The following is an 11243-nucleotide window of genomic DNA, read 5'->3' on the forward strand; positions in this document are numbered from 1 at the left end:
CTTACGAAATACTTGATTTTTTCCTTTCTATTTACTGTGATAATTAAATATTTTTAACATACGTTAAAATACCCTGTTATTTTGAAACATGGTACAATTTCGGTATGAGTGAATAAGGTCAAAAATCATTTTAGAGCAAAATCAAGCACACCATTCGATAGAGCGTAAAATTTAGATCTAAAATGGCCGCCGCTTTTAAGCGGGGGTTATTTTAGATCTAAATTTTACGCTCTATCGAATGGTGTGCTTGATTTTTCTCTAAAATTATTTTTGACCGTATTCAGTCATACCGAAATCCTACCTGAAACATTATTAAGTAATATATCAAAACAAGGGAAAATGTATTATAAATTGTACCCTTATTTCACTTTCAAATTTGTTTGGAGTACTCGTAATAAGTGAAATATGGCAACGAATAAAACAATAGCGTCCATATAAGGTTATTTGTAAGTTAATCAAACACAAAGCGGGACGCAAATATGCGTGTGAGAATGGGCGCAGATGGATTTAGCCTTCTCTCAATGACCCTTTTCCTCAAGAACTTGAGATTCTTGAGTTTCGTAAAGCAGAAGCTGCTCCTATATATATAGGTTGTGGTTTGGTGCTCGGGCTATGAGAGAATTTCTAGCCCGCCAACGCCTACACTTAAATACTATAAACTCTTCCCATAAGATAAGTGTGTAGGGAGCATAATTTCTCTATAGATGCAACTGATTTAACTTAAGTTTCATTCTTGAAGAAATAAAGTTTGTTTCACGCTGCTAAATATAACAACAAATAGGAAAACCGACTTATTTACCCAACCTATAAACCTTTCCATTAATTCTAGAAGAGAAGGTATCACAACAAGGGCGGGGAGCTCACCTTCTTGCATATTTCCCTGGCGGAAAGAAGCAATTCACCGCTAGAGGAAGCGCGTGCTGGCTAAAGCCTAACGCCGCGTGCAGTGAACTCGGCCTCCGTGTGACGTTGTCTCTTGTCGCACGCTGGAATTCAAATAACTTGAGAGGGCGGCGGGTGTGCTGATTTCTCTGAAAGTAATTCATGGAATGCTCTATTACTTCATCCCTGGAAGCTAGAAGCAATTAATTTTACGAGCCCGTGGAGCTACAATTAACGAGCAAGTTTTTACTCACGTATCACTCTTTGGAGTACATTTCGTGACAAGATGAGAATATTTTGAGGAGTAATTACTCCACGGTATAATAATGGAACAAACCCCAAAGCGATAATGATGAAAATGAAAACAAAACAATTCTTCGTACACTCACCACGTTTCATTAGGGTTAAGGACCACCCTCTAGCGTTAAAAATTTTTACAAAGTGAAGATATCGTCACCGCAATTAGGTTTTAACGTATCGTGGATGGTAAGCCGGGAAGTAATTACATAGAAACCAAAGAAGATATAGGCTTAATGGGTAAGTATTTATAATATATTCCGCTCGCTTCATTAGTTAATGGAAAAATATCGAACCATCCCGTTTTAGCCCAGGAGGCGAAATTTTTCAATATAAGTAAGTAAAAATGTTAATAAGATAAAAGCGGGGAGCTTTCGAAACAAAAAGATCGAGGTTGAAAAAGGTTTTATCATTCAAAAAGCGTCCTTCACTGCAATAGTTAAGAGAATGAAGAGAAAGCCTGGAAAATAACTTAGGAAGGATAGCAAAGACATTTAAAATTTAAAAAAACAGACACTCCCCCCTTGCTACTAAAATATTATGAAATTTGGAACCAGGGAATATTTTATAATATAGTTTTAAAATCATTCTCTTCCATGCTCCTCTCTCACCGAGGACTTTAAGAATACAGCATTAATTCCATTAAAAAAGGAAGACTTCTCCCTCTTATTGAAAATATTACGTAGTATAACCAGTCTTACCAGTGCATTTATAAAATCAAAAAGCTTTCTCGTCTTAGTTCTATACATCGTTCCTCGACTGCTCCGCTCTCGTCAGTTCTGCCAAGACCAGAAGCGACGTTAAAATGTCCTCAAAACCCTCCCCATTTCTGAAATTTTTGTTTTCTTTTCCCCTTCTCGTTTATTAAATATTTATTCTATCCTCGGAAGAATTGGCCAAGTCCCCGGTTTTAATCAGAACCGACGCGATCTACGTAAGACTATAAATATCTGGATTGGAATGCGTAACCTCCAAGTTCAGCTTTACAGCATAATTCCTCTAACGTTAGATAATATGTTTTGATAGTAGAGTCTAATTCAACCTGATACTTAATCGTCTTAGATGTGACACGTGGGAAGTCCAGTTCCCCGAAGTCTCTTAAAGAAGCTAAGCCTAGGTCTTCTCCTTCCTTTATAAGAATATCAAAATCACTAATTCACAAGGAGCATGCGGCCCATATACTTTCGGATGGCAGAGGGATATGGTAGAGAGCTTTAGGGAAAAGGGACGGACGTCAACTTCCTCTCTTCTAACACATTATACAGAAAGATACATTAATCACGCGTCTTTATTCAATAAAGAGTTTACCAGGAACGCCCAGTTTGCAAAATTTATAAACCGGGAGTATTTTTATATGGCTAAGGAAGAATTTGAAACGAGTCCTCCGTAATAATCTTACAGTGTTCTTGAGGATTCATTCTTATAGTTATAGATAAGATCCGTTGGATAATCAACTTATTATCCTTAAGGTTTTGATAATATCCCAATAATATAAAGATAAAAATGGATAGAAAATGCCTTGATCTACTAAGAATAAGACGCTTAATTTTAGTCTAGTTTGGACCTCCATTACAGTTACGATTTTAGCGTCGTACGGAAGATATACCGTTGTAAATTCCTTTTTCGGATTCTATCTTTCAAAAAAGTGTCAGGTTAATCTAGCCCAAAAAAATAAAAAGAGCCGTACGAGAATAAAAATGGTAAAACGCAAAATCAATTCAGAATAGCGTTTTGCAGGCCGCTCCGGCCGCTTCCAGATATCTTTAAAAGGTAATATCTCGGCAACCTCGTATAGCGCAGCGAGAACGGCAACCCAAATTGCAGGCCCGTTGCAGCCGCTGGTAATTTAGAAAAATCGATTTACACTTTAGGCAAAGAGGAAAATTGAAATCCAATTCTACAATTTTTCATTTAAGAGATTGATACGGTTAGCTAAGTTAGCCCGCTCGCTCACTCGCTCCTACACATTCCCCCCCCCCCCCTCATTCCGTTATACGAGCATCGACGATACTAAATTAATTATGAAGCAGCTCGCCTCTTGTATTAGGCCTAACTCCGCTACTCTAAGAAAATATTTATTTTAAGACATGCCAATAAGGAGATTATATTAAATTTGGGGAAAACTTATTTTTAGACTGTTACGTATTCGGGCGAATTAATCAAAACCCCTGAATATTCGCTTCTCCCTGAACGTAGATGTATTGCGGGTTAAACATTTCTACAGGCGCCGGTAGGAAATACATTGAAGTAATTCAGCCTATATGGGGGCTTTTCTATAAGCACAAACTCTAAAGAAATCAATCAATCAACATTTTGTATTGATGCATTTTTCTAGAGAAATATACATTAAAAAAATTGCGGTTTTAATTAATATTTGGAGATATCCCGAATAAAACAATTATCACAGTTACAACATCTCCTTGTCGCACGTGGAGTAAACAACTACAATAAAACATACTTTGAATTAATGGTTCGAGTCACGTGGTGCGGGTCTTCCTTGTCAGATAAGGTGAAAAAAGAAAAACTGTCCTTTTCGTCAAAGTTAAGTCGTAGACCATGACGGAAATCCCGAATTGAGGCGCTCGATATGTCAGGAACTAAGAATATGTATTCGTCCGATAGGGATCCGGTAGACTACCTTTCCCTTTAGACTTCTGATTAAGGATTACAAGGGAAACGCATTACGATTCGGCGCGAGTGGTATAAGCCATAGATCCTTATTAGTCCTCAATTCAAGGTACATTTCCTTAATGAAAGCCCAACCAAGGGTTGGCTTTCTCAACGTGAAAAATGATTTATAATTTTTACCGCCTTTATCAGGACAAAAAGGCGCCAAATGCTAGACACCGCCAACGAGTCACTCGGCTTGTTAACAAAGAGTAATAGGGTCTCGCGTTTCGTTCGCTGTCCTCCTTTTTTTCCGAAATATAAAGAGAGAAAAACTACGGAAAATGCCGCAATCAAGTTCATCAATATCATTGTTTAGACGTCGAGTCAAAAATCCATTGTGTTTTTCCGCTAGGGACCTTCCTGTTCGCCTATACTATCATTCTCGCTAGCTCACTCTATTTTTCTCTGTCTCTGTAACTCACTCGTACAATGTGATACGCGTGTCCGACGAATAAGCACGACTATATACCATAACCACCAATAAAGAATGAATTTCAGAGTGGTTGCTATGACTTAAAACATGGTTTGAATCTTCTGGAAGCTTGGCTTATCTCTCCACTAATCCCGAGATAAGCCTAACTTCCGGCAATAGTTGATCGAGCTTTTCAAACTCACTTTCTATGTCGTATATCCAAGTTATTTTCAATTCTGCAGTACATTATCTTGACCACGCTGATGGTTCTCTCCTCAGGCCGTTTTCCGAAAGCTTTTTGCTTCTCCCATTCCATCTCTCATGAACAAAATTGGCCCCGGCGTCACTTTTGCTCTGACAACTCTCCTCTCCTCTCGCTCTCGCTATCCAGCCGTTTCGAACATGAACCTAAATATAGTGTTATTATAGTATTCGTTTAAAAGAGTGAGAAAGAAAAAATATAGAAGCGGCGGCTGACTGCGTCTATTCCCCATAGTGTTTTCCGGCCCTCTTTTTTAAACTCAAGAGAGAGAGATGCGGAGGGAGACTCTAGGGGTCATCCCAAAACCAGACAACATTGCCCACCATAACAACTTCTCACATTACAACGTAGAGAAGGGAAGCCCCTAACCTCGTGATAGATGATTTAAATTGAAAGCACGAGCACGTTTATAGCGGCCTTGGGTTGAAATTCAATTTTTACTATCGGATATCCTAGAACAAGCGAGCTTTGAGTTGATTTCAAAATGGTCGATTCACGTTGGCGGAAGAGCACGTGCTCTTTCCCGCTTTTTTCTTGGCTCAATCCCAGGCATCCATCCTTCCTCTATTTTTTCATTGGAGCGAAACCCGAGTTGATTTGCATTTTCCGTGGAATAGTTTTCATCCGACGGTGATGGAGAGAGGGAGTAAGTGGGATTGAACGTGCGTAAAACTCTTCTTTCTGCTTCGTAGAGTTCTTCTCCGTTCTCATACGTCCTATTTCCCAGTGGGAGAGTTTACTACACTGGAAAGGTACAAGCTAGCGAAAGAAATGCCGCATTTAAGAACATACCCTAAGCCTTAACCTTAAAGGTTTTCTATTGGATAAAAAACTCGGGTCTCCTTTTTGGCCTAAAAAAACCTTCCAGTTGTTTCTTTAAAAAATATATTCGTTCACATTGAATTATTGAATAAGAACCTTCGGAGGAAAAAACAGGAATTTTAAACAGATAAGCGTTATTCGTTCTCTTAGAGGAAAAAAACGCGGCCAAGGGTTAAAAAAAAGAGAGTATTTGGCTATGAATATTTTATTCTAATATCACACGAGCTAGTGCCTCGGGGAGATAGGATAATATCATTGATTGAAAGTGAATTGCGAGTGGATAGAAATAAAGAGAAAAAACTTCGCGGGAGCGGCTGGAATATCTTTATTTTAGCTTCTTCCTTCTTGTACTTCTCTTTCTACATTATTACGTCGTTTAATTTAATGAGGGAAACGAAATTTATTCCTCTAATTAGATTTTAAAGGCGAAGCGGGCTTGAATCAATATTAACATTCATTAAAAGCGTTCAAAAATAATTAGGTTTATTTCTCCAGGAATGCAACGTTCAATTTAACTATTCATTGTTTCGTCGCGTGCGTATTTCGAGCTAAGCCTATTTTCAAATAACAGCAAAAGCATTCCATTATCGAAAAGTTTCAAAACGCCCAGTAAGCTAGCTGGCTTCCAAACTCGAAACCTAGACTCGAAATGACACAAACTTCTAGACCTATCATATTTCAAATAATATTTTTGGAGTTTTTGGCCTAAATGTTTAAAGGGTGTGGAGTATTTATCTTTTTATTCAACAACTAAAGCGATTTTAGGCTTAGAAGAACGCCACCCTGCCATTGGATTTTGAGCGCTTTCCAAACTTATATAGTCAGTCGATAAACTCGATAGGCGTTGACGCGAGTCGGAAATATAAATCAAGAAAAGGGTGGTCTGTGTGAAGTTTCGGGGAAGGAACCTTCTTCTGAATTCCGTTATAAAAGCCCCCCCCTACTTCCAAAAACTTCACCAAGCTAAAGTTGAAAGACGGTTTTTCTATACGAGCGACTTCTCGACTGTCCATGATATTTTGCTAGCTACGAAATGTTTGTCAGAGTATAAGTTTTTCACTTGGTCTCTTTACCCATCTTTAGGGAGGTGAGAGAGAGAGAGGAGCCAAGATTTATAGGAAAACTTGTATTTGGACAGTCCGTATAGGATTTAGGCCTCCACATCTCAACGGTCTCTTGCCCGGCGGGCCCCAAAAAGAGACCAAGGAGGTAGATGGGAGTTTGGACATATTACTCCGTAACTCCGACCCCTCATTCGTCATGAGTCATACTTAAAGGGGACCACCGAGTCCCGCTCCGTTCTTTCAATGGGCAAATTATACCTACAGTAAACTTTGCGCTTGAATAACTCACGGGGAAGTCGTAATTCCATCGTGAAATTCGGGAGGCTCAAGAGGGGAGAGACATCATTGGAGTCTCTCTCTCCCCCTTATAGCGTCATAGAACTTACCATGGATGATATATACTATATACCCCAAAGTGTCCCTGGATTATATCTAACGTCGAATGGATCACTTAAATTTCATAAAGTCTAGAAATATTGCAACCTTGCTAAGCAGCCTTTCATGTTTAAAAACTCAATAAAACATATCCAAGGCTCATCATGCGTATTCATCATCTACGATTGAAAAAGATGTGGAATAGGCCAGACCATATCCCAGTGAAAACAACCTCGCTTTACTCTTGGCTGAATTGACCAACCAATTTGCACATGTTGCCGATTGAGCAAACTTCTCGCGGGCACCCAACAGCCCAAAGCGACAAAACTTTGCTATTCTCCGGTTTAGGGGGACTCTATTACATTATATATGTCAAAGGAGAGCTCGCGGTATCTTAGTCGGGGATCCTACCAAGTCTAGATCTAGTTCCCTACTGTATATTTCTATTTTTTTTGTTCTCTTTCCCTTTTTGGTGTCCCATCCGTCGAGAGAACGATTCGATTTTCGACGCGGTGAGTCACTTTCGATAAACGTGACGATTCGAGATTAGAATCGAGTGTTTTGCGCGGTTGGCGACTTTTATCGAGTTTGGTACGCGGCTATTCCCTTTGTCGCCGCTTTTACATATCCTTCCCTTCCAATTGGATCAAATACCCCATGGGTGACCGGATACAATTGCAAACCCTACAGATTAAAAGATAGCTTGAATAAAGTCTTATCTTCAATTCAAATAAATTCAAATCGTTATCATAGTTTCAGTATTAAATTAACCAGGCTATATGCCACTTCATCGTGAAATTCTTATGCTTATGTTTTGGTTTACAGAGTTCATTTAACGTATCGACCCCCTTAAAAGCCAGCGAGTTTAGAAATTTGATATTAAGAAAAATGAATGATATTTTTAGAGAGAGAGTCGGTAATGTAACGGACGAGAAATTTTGTGTTTAACGACGTCGCTAAATAGCTAGTACGCGTAAAAGCCAAAGTTAATGGTTTGTTTTAAATTTAATAAATTAGCTCATTTTCTACGCGTTGGTGGCTACGTAGAGGGCGGTATTATTTAATTAATTAATTAGGCAAAAGGGTGGAGCTCCCTGACGCCAAAATTACACGGAAAATACTACAGAAGTTCTTAAGTTTACTTATAATTTTAATAGAACAATAAAAACCACATTTCAAAACTGAAAATTTCATCAATGAATAAATCAAGAACTTCAAAAGTAAGTAATATTTTAAATTATAGGCCTATAATATAAGAAAGATTCACGTGGTTTATAAAGGAAATATAAAATTATTTATTTGAATTTATTTATATAGGGCCTAGCGCGAGACGTTTTCAATCTCTCATAAACGCTATTAAAATTAGAGTTAATTTTACTTTTGGTTTCGTGGAAATTGGTTTCAGAGGTTAGGCCTAATTCTAAAAGGTAGGAAAGGTTATGTACGACTACAGTCGTTTGAAGCTAGAGAGCTTTTCCTAAAGAGAATTTTAAATGAACGAGGCAATGTCACGTTATCTTGAGAAAAGCAAAATCTTCCCGTTCCTTTCTCAGTCGATAATCCGTAAGACGGCGCGCGGGACCTGTCCCAAAGGACACGGAAGACTGAACCAATGGAGAAGCTATACCTTTTCACCGAGCGAGCATCTTAAAGATTAACTTTACAGGAAGTCGCTGAAATTTTAATGTTTTACCGCTCGATGGAAAATATAATAACAAATCCGATTATACGAAATCCCCGTTAACTTCGTAACGCAATTAAAAGATCACGATTTATTTTCGTTAAGATTAAATATCCAATGAATATTTAGTGATTATTTAAATAGAGCATTTTAAAATTTGATTAATGATATAATATTTTAAAGGCGCCTTGAACTCTAAAGGCGAGAAGCGTTGAAGAAAATAATAAAAAATAGGAAAAGTAGAAAAACTAGAGCCTAGACAAGGCGCAGACATAAGAGCTTATCATGTTTTTTATTTCTTCTTATTCCAGTACAAAATGCTAAAGTTATGGTTCGTTTGAACTAATTCCAAATAAATTACAGTCGGTTCTACAGAAAGACGAAGAATTTCAAGGTAGTCGTCTAGAACGATTAGGAAGAAGTGTCTACCGACGTTGTTACCAAAAACTAACGCACCATCATAAGTATGCCAGCTAAAACTCTGCTATCTCGGAAACTTTCACTTATAATCTTACATACGATAACCTAAACTTTTAAGTTAGTAAATTATAAAATTAGCGGAAATCCGGCTGACAGAAAACTTGAAACTAAATGAAAATTTAAAAAAATACAGCTGTATCGAAAACTAGAAACGAACATCTCTCTAAACATTCGTACAAGTTTCAGGGGCGTGAAATATTTACATTTTCTTTATATTCCAGTAAAAGAAATGCTGGAAATAGTGCCGCAGGAGGGTCGAAATTGAAACGGGAGTTTTAAAAGGCGGGAGCGAGATCCGCATGCAGCCTTTAGAGTCCGGGACACGGAGATCAGGCTCTCGAAGGAGGATGGGAAAATGGGAGAAGCGTGTTTGCGCGTGCAATAATGATTTCTTTTCCCGGGGTAAACTTTTACGAAATGGGGGCAAAGGCTTATCTCGGAAAGCCGGGGCAAAACCGCACATCGTGGCTTTCCCATCTCCTAAACCCTTCCCCCATCTTCCCCAAACCTTTATCCCATCTCGCCCCTGAGCCTATTCTCTTTTACGGTATTAGATAGGGACCCGCCAGAGACTAAAAAATCATTCAAAGAGAGAAGACGCGCTACTGCTTGGTTAAAAAAACGTATTCCGAGTCCTAGGCCCTACCCTGAAAGGCATTTGGCCTACAGCGCCAAAAAACCCTCTGCGCCAGTAATTTAATATATATGCAAATCTGGAAGAAACGGGGAATGGGAGAGGGGTTAGAAAGGAGAAATGGCGGGAAGGGGGGATAAGAATGGGACCTCTTTAGTTTTCATTTCCAGCCTGAAACAAAGGGGTCGAACCTTCGAACCGCCTACTTTCTCTTCCTCAATTCTAACCCTACACCAAACGAGGCTTAAGAAAGAAAAAAAAAAAACCGCCGCCAAAAGGAACGTACGGTCTGAACCAATCTAGAGATTTTTATATATAGGCTCCTTTCCCTACGTTATAAAATTCTTAAGGGAAAGATGGAAGCTTGCCTTGCCTTGCCTTGGTAGAATGAAAAAGTTTGGAAAAACTAATTTATAACGCTGCATAATGGACCGAACTCGTTCCCCCCCCTCGATCCCCTTCCACAGATTAGTTATCGCCCGCAAAAATTGATGGAAATTTTCTATCTTCGTGAGACTCTTTCTTTGTTAGCCACCAGCGAAATTTCGAAAATTCCAAACCGCGAATACCTCAATATATGACTTAACCCTATTTTTGTGTCAACGAAAAATGTTTTCCCTTGTAAAATGTTTTTGAAAACTATTTACTAAATTTTATTTCAAGAAATAAACCCCATGAGATATGTTCTAAACAAAATAGAAGCGGCGACGTGCAAACAATTTTTATAACAGACCATTATTTTATGGCATTGTGAAAGCCGTTATTTGAAATAAAAACAACTCGAAAATGAACCCGTTCGATATTGTCTGTAAAAATGACCCTTAAGATAAAAATCGAATTTCTTCATTTTTTCCTTGTTAGAACATCAAATAAGATCTAATAGCGATGAAGGGTAACTTTAATAGTCCGTAGAATCCGTCTCCTTCCATTAAATTCACTACTTCAATTTCAATAGACATAAAATAGGTCAAGTTGTTCTTTAGAAAAAGGCCGACGGATAGAAAAAAAAATTGGAAGAAAAAGATGGTTATTATTTTTTTTTGGATTTTTCTCTCCTCTCCTATTTTCTCCATCTCTTTTTTTACTGAAATGGACAAGTGTTTTATTACTTGTTTTCCTAGATATAAAACGAGCGGTTTTCCCTTCAGAATTCAGTGAGAGAAGTAAAAGAGTAAGAAGAAGAAAGAATAACGTTGCATCCTCTCTCTGTTGAGAACAAAATGTTATAGCATGAAGCGAGCAATATGATTTGCCCCTCCGTTAATTCTATTTGGTTCAAAAAGCCGCGCTACCACCAAAGGCGCCAGAGAACAGATGCCATTGAGTTATACAACGAGATTGAAAACTAGCGGGGCCGGAGACTCTCATCGCGTTAAAAGACACGCATCACAGTTTCACCAAGGGCCTTTTCCGTGAAAAGCTAGAGCCAGTTTGAATCCGCCTTCCAACATGGTTCCATTTCACCGTTTGAATCTGCCAACGTTGTTCACATTTAAAGTTTGTAAACTTAGAAACACTCGCACAACGTAACCAGGATACGTATTTCTGAGGTCTTTTCTAAAAAGGTCGATACGTAATGCAGAAAAATTACAATATTGACTTTAAAATATGTTTTTTAAATATTTGAAGTTCGACTGTACTAAACGAAATTAGTCAGCACCTAG

At 38.3% G+C, this 11243-nt stretch overlaps 1 long non-coding RNA gene across 2 annotated transcripts in view; it reads right to left on the reverse strand.

The window, feature by feature from the left end:
• Nucleotides 1-860: 860 nt before the first annotated feature.
• The window catches only part of LOC149661977 (uncharacterized), a 35924-nt gene continuing 25541 nt past the window's right edge, over nucleotides 861-11243 (reverse strand). The window contains exons 2-4 of one of the 2 annotated variants that reach the window (XR_016369028.1): nucleotides 4465-4669; nucleotides 1137-4310; nucleotides 861-1068 (exon numbers count right to left, since the gene is read on the reverse strand). This is a non-coding gene — a long non-coding RNA (uncharacterized LOC149661977). Of the gene's footprint in view, nucleotides 4311-4464; nucleotides 4670-11243 lie in introns of both variants that reach the window. The other variant, XR_016369027.1, reaches the window with a different exon arrangement.

Source organism: Phalangium opilio, unplaced genomic scaffold, assembly GCF_054372755.1.
Source record: "Phalangium opilio isolate 3A_F unplaced genomic scaffold, DU_Popi_V2 ptg000070l_1, whole genome shotgun sequence".
NCBI lineage: Eukaryota > Metazoa > Arthropoda > Arachnida > Opiliones > Phalangiidae > Phalangium > Phalangium opilio.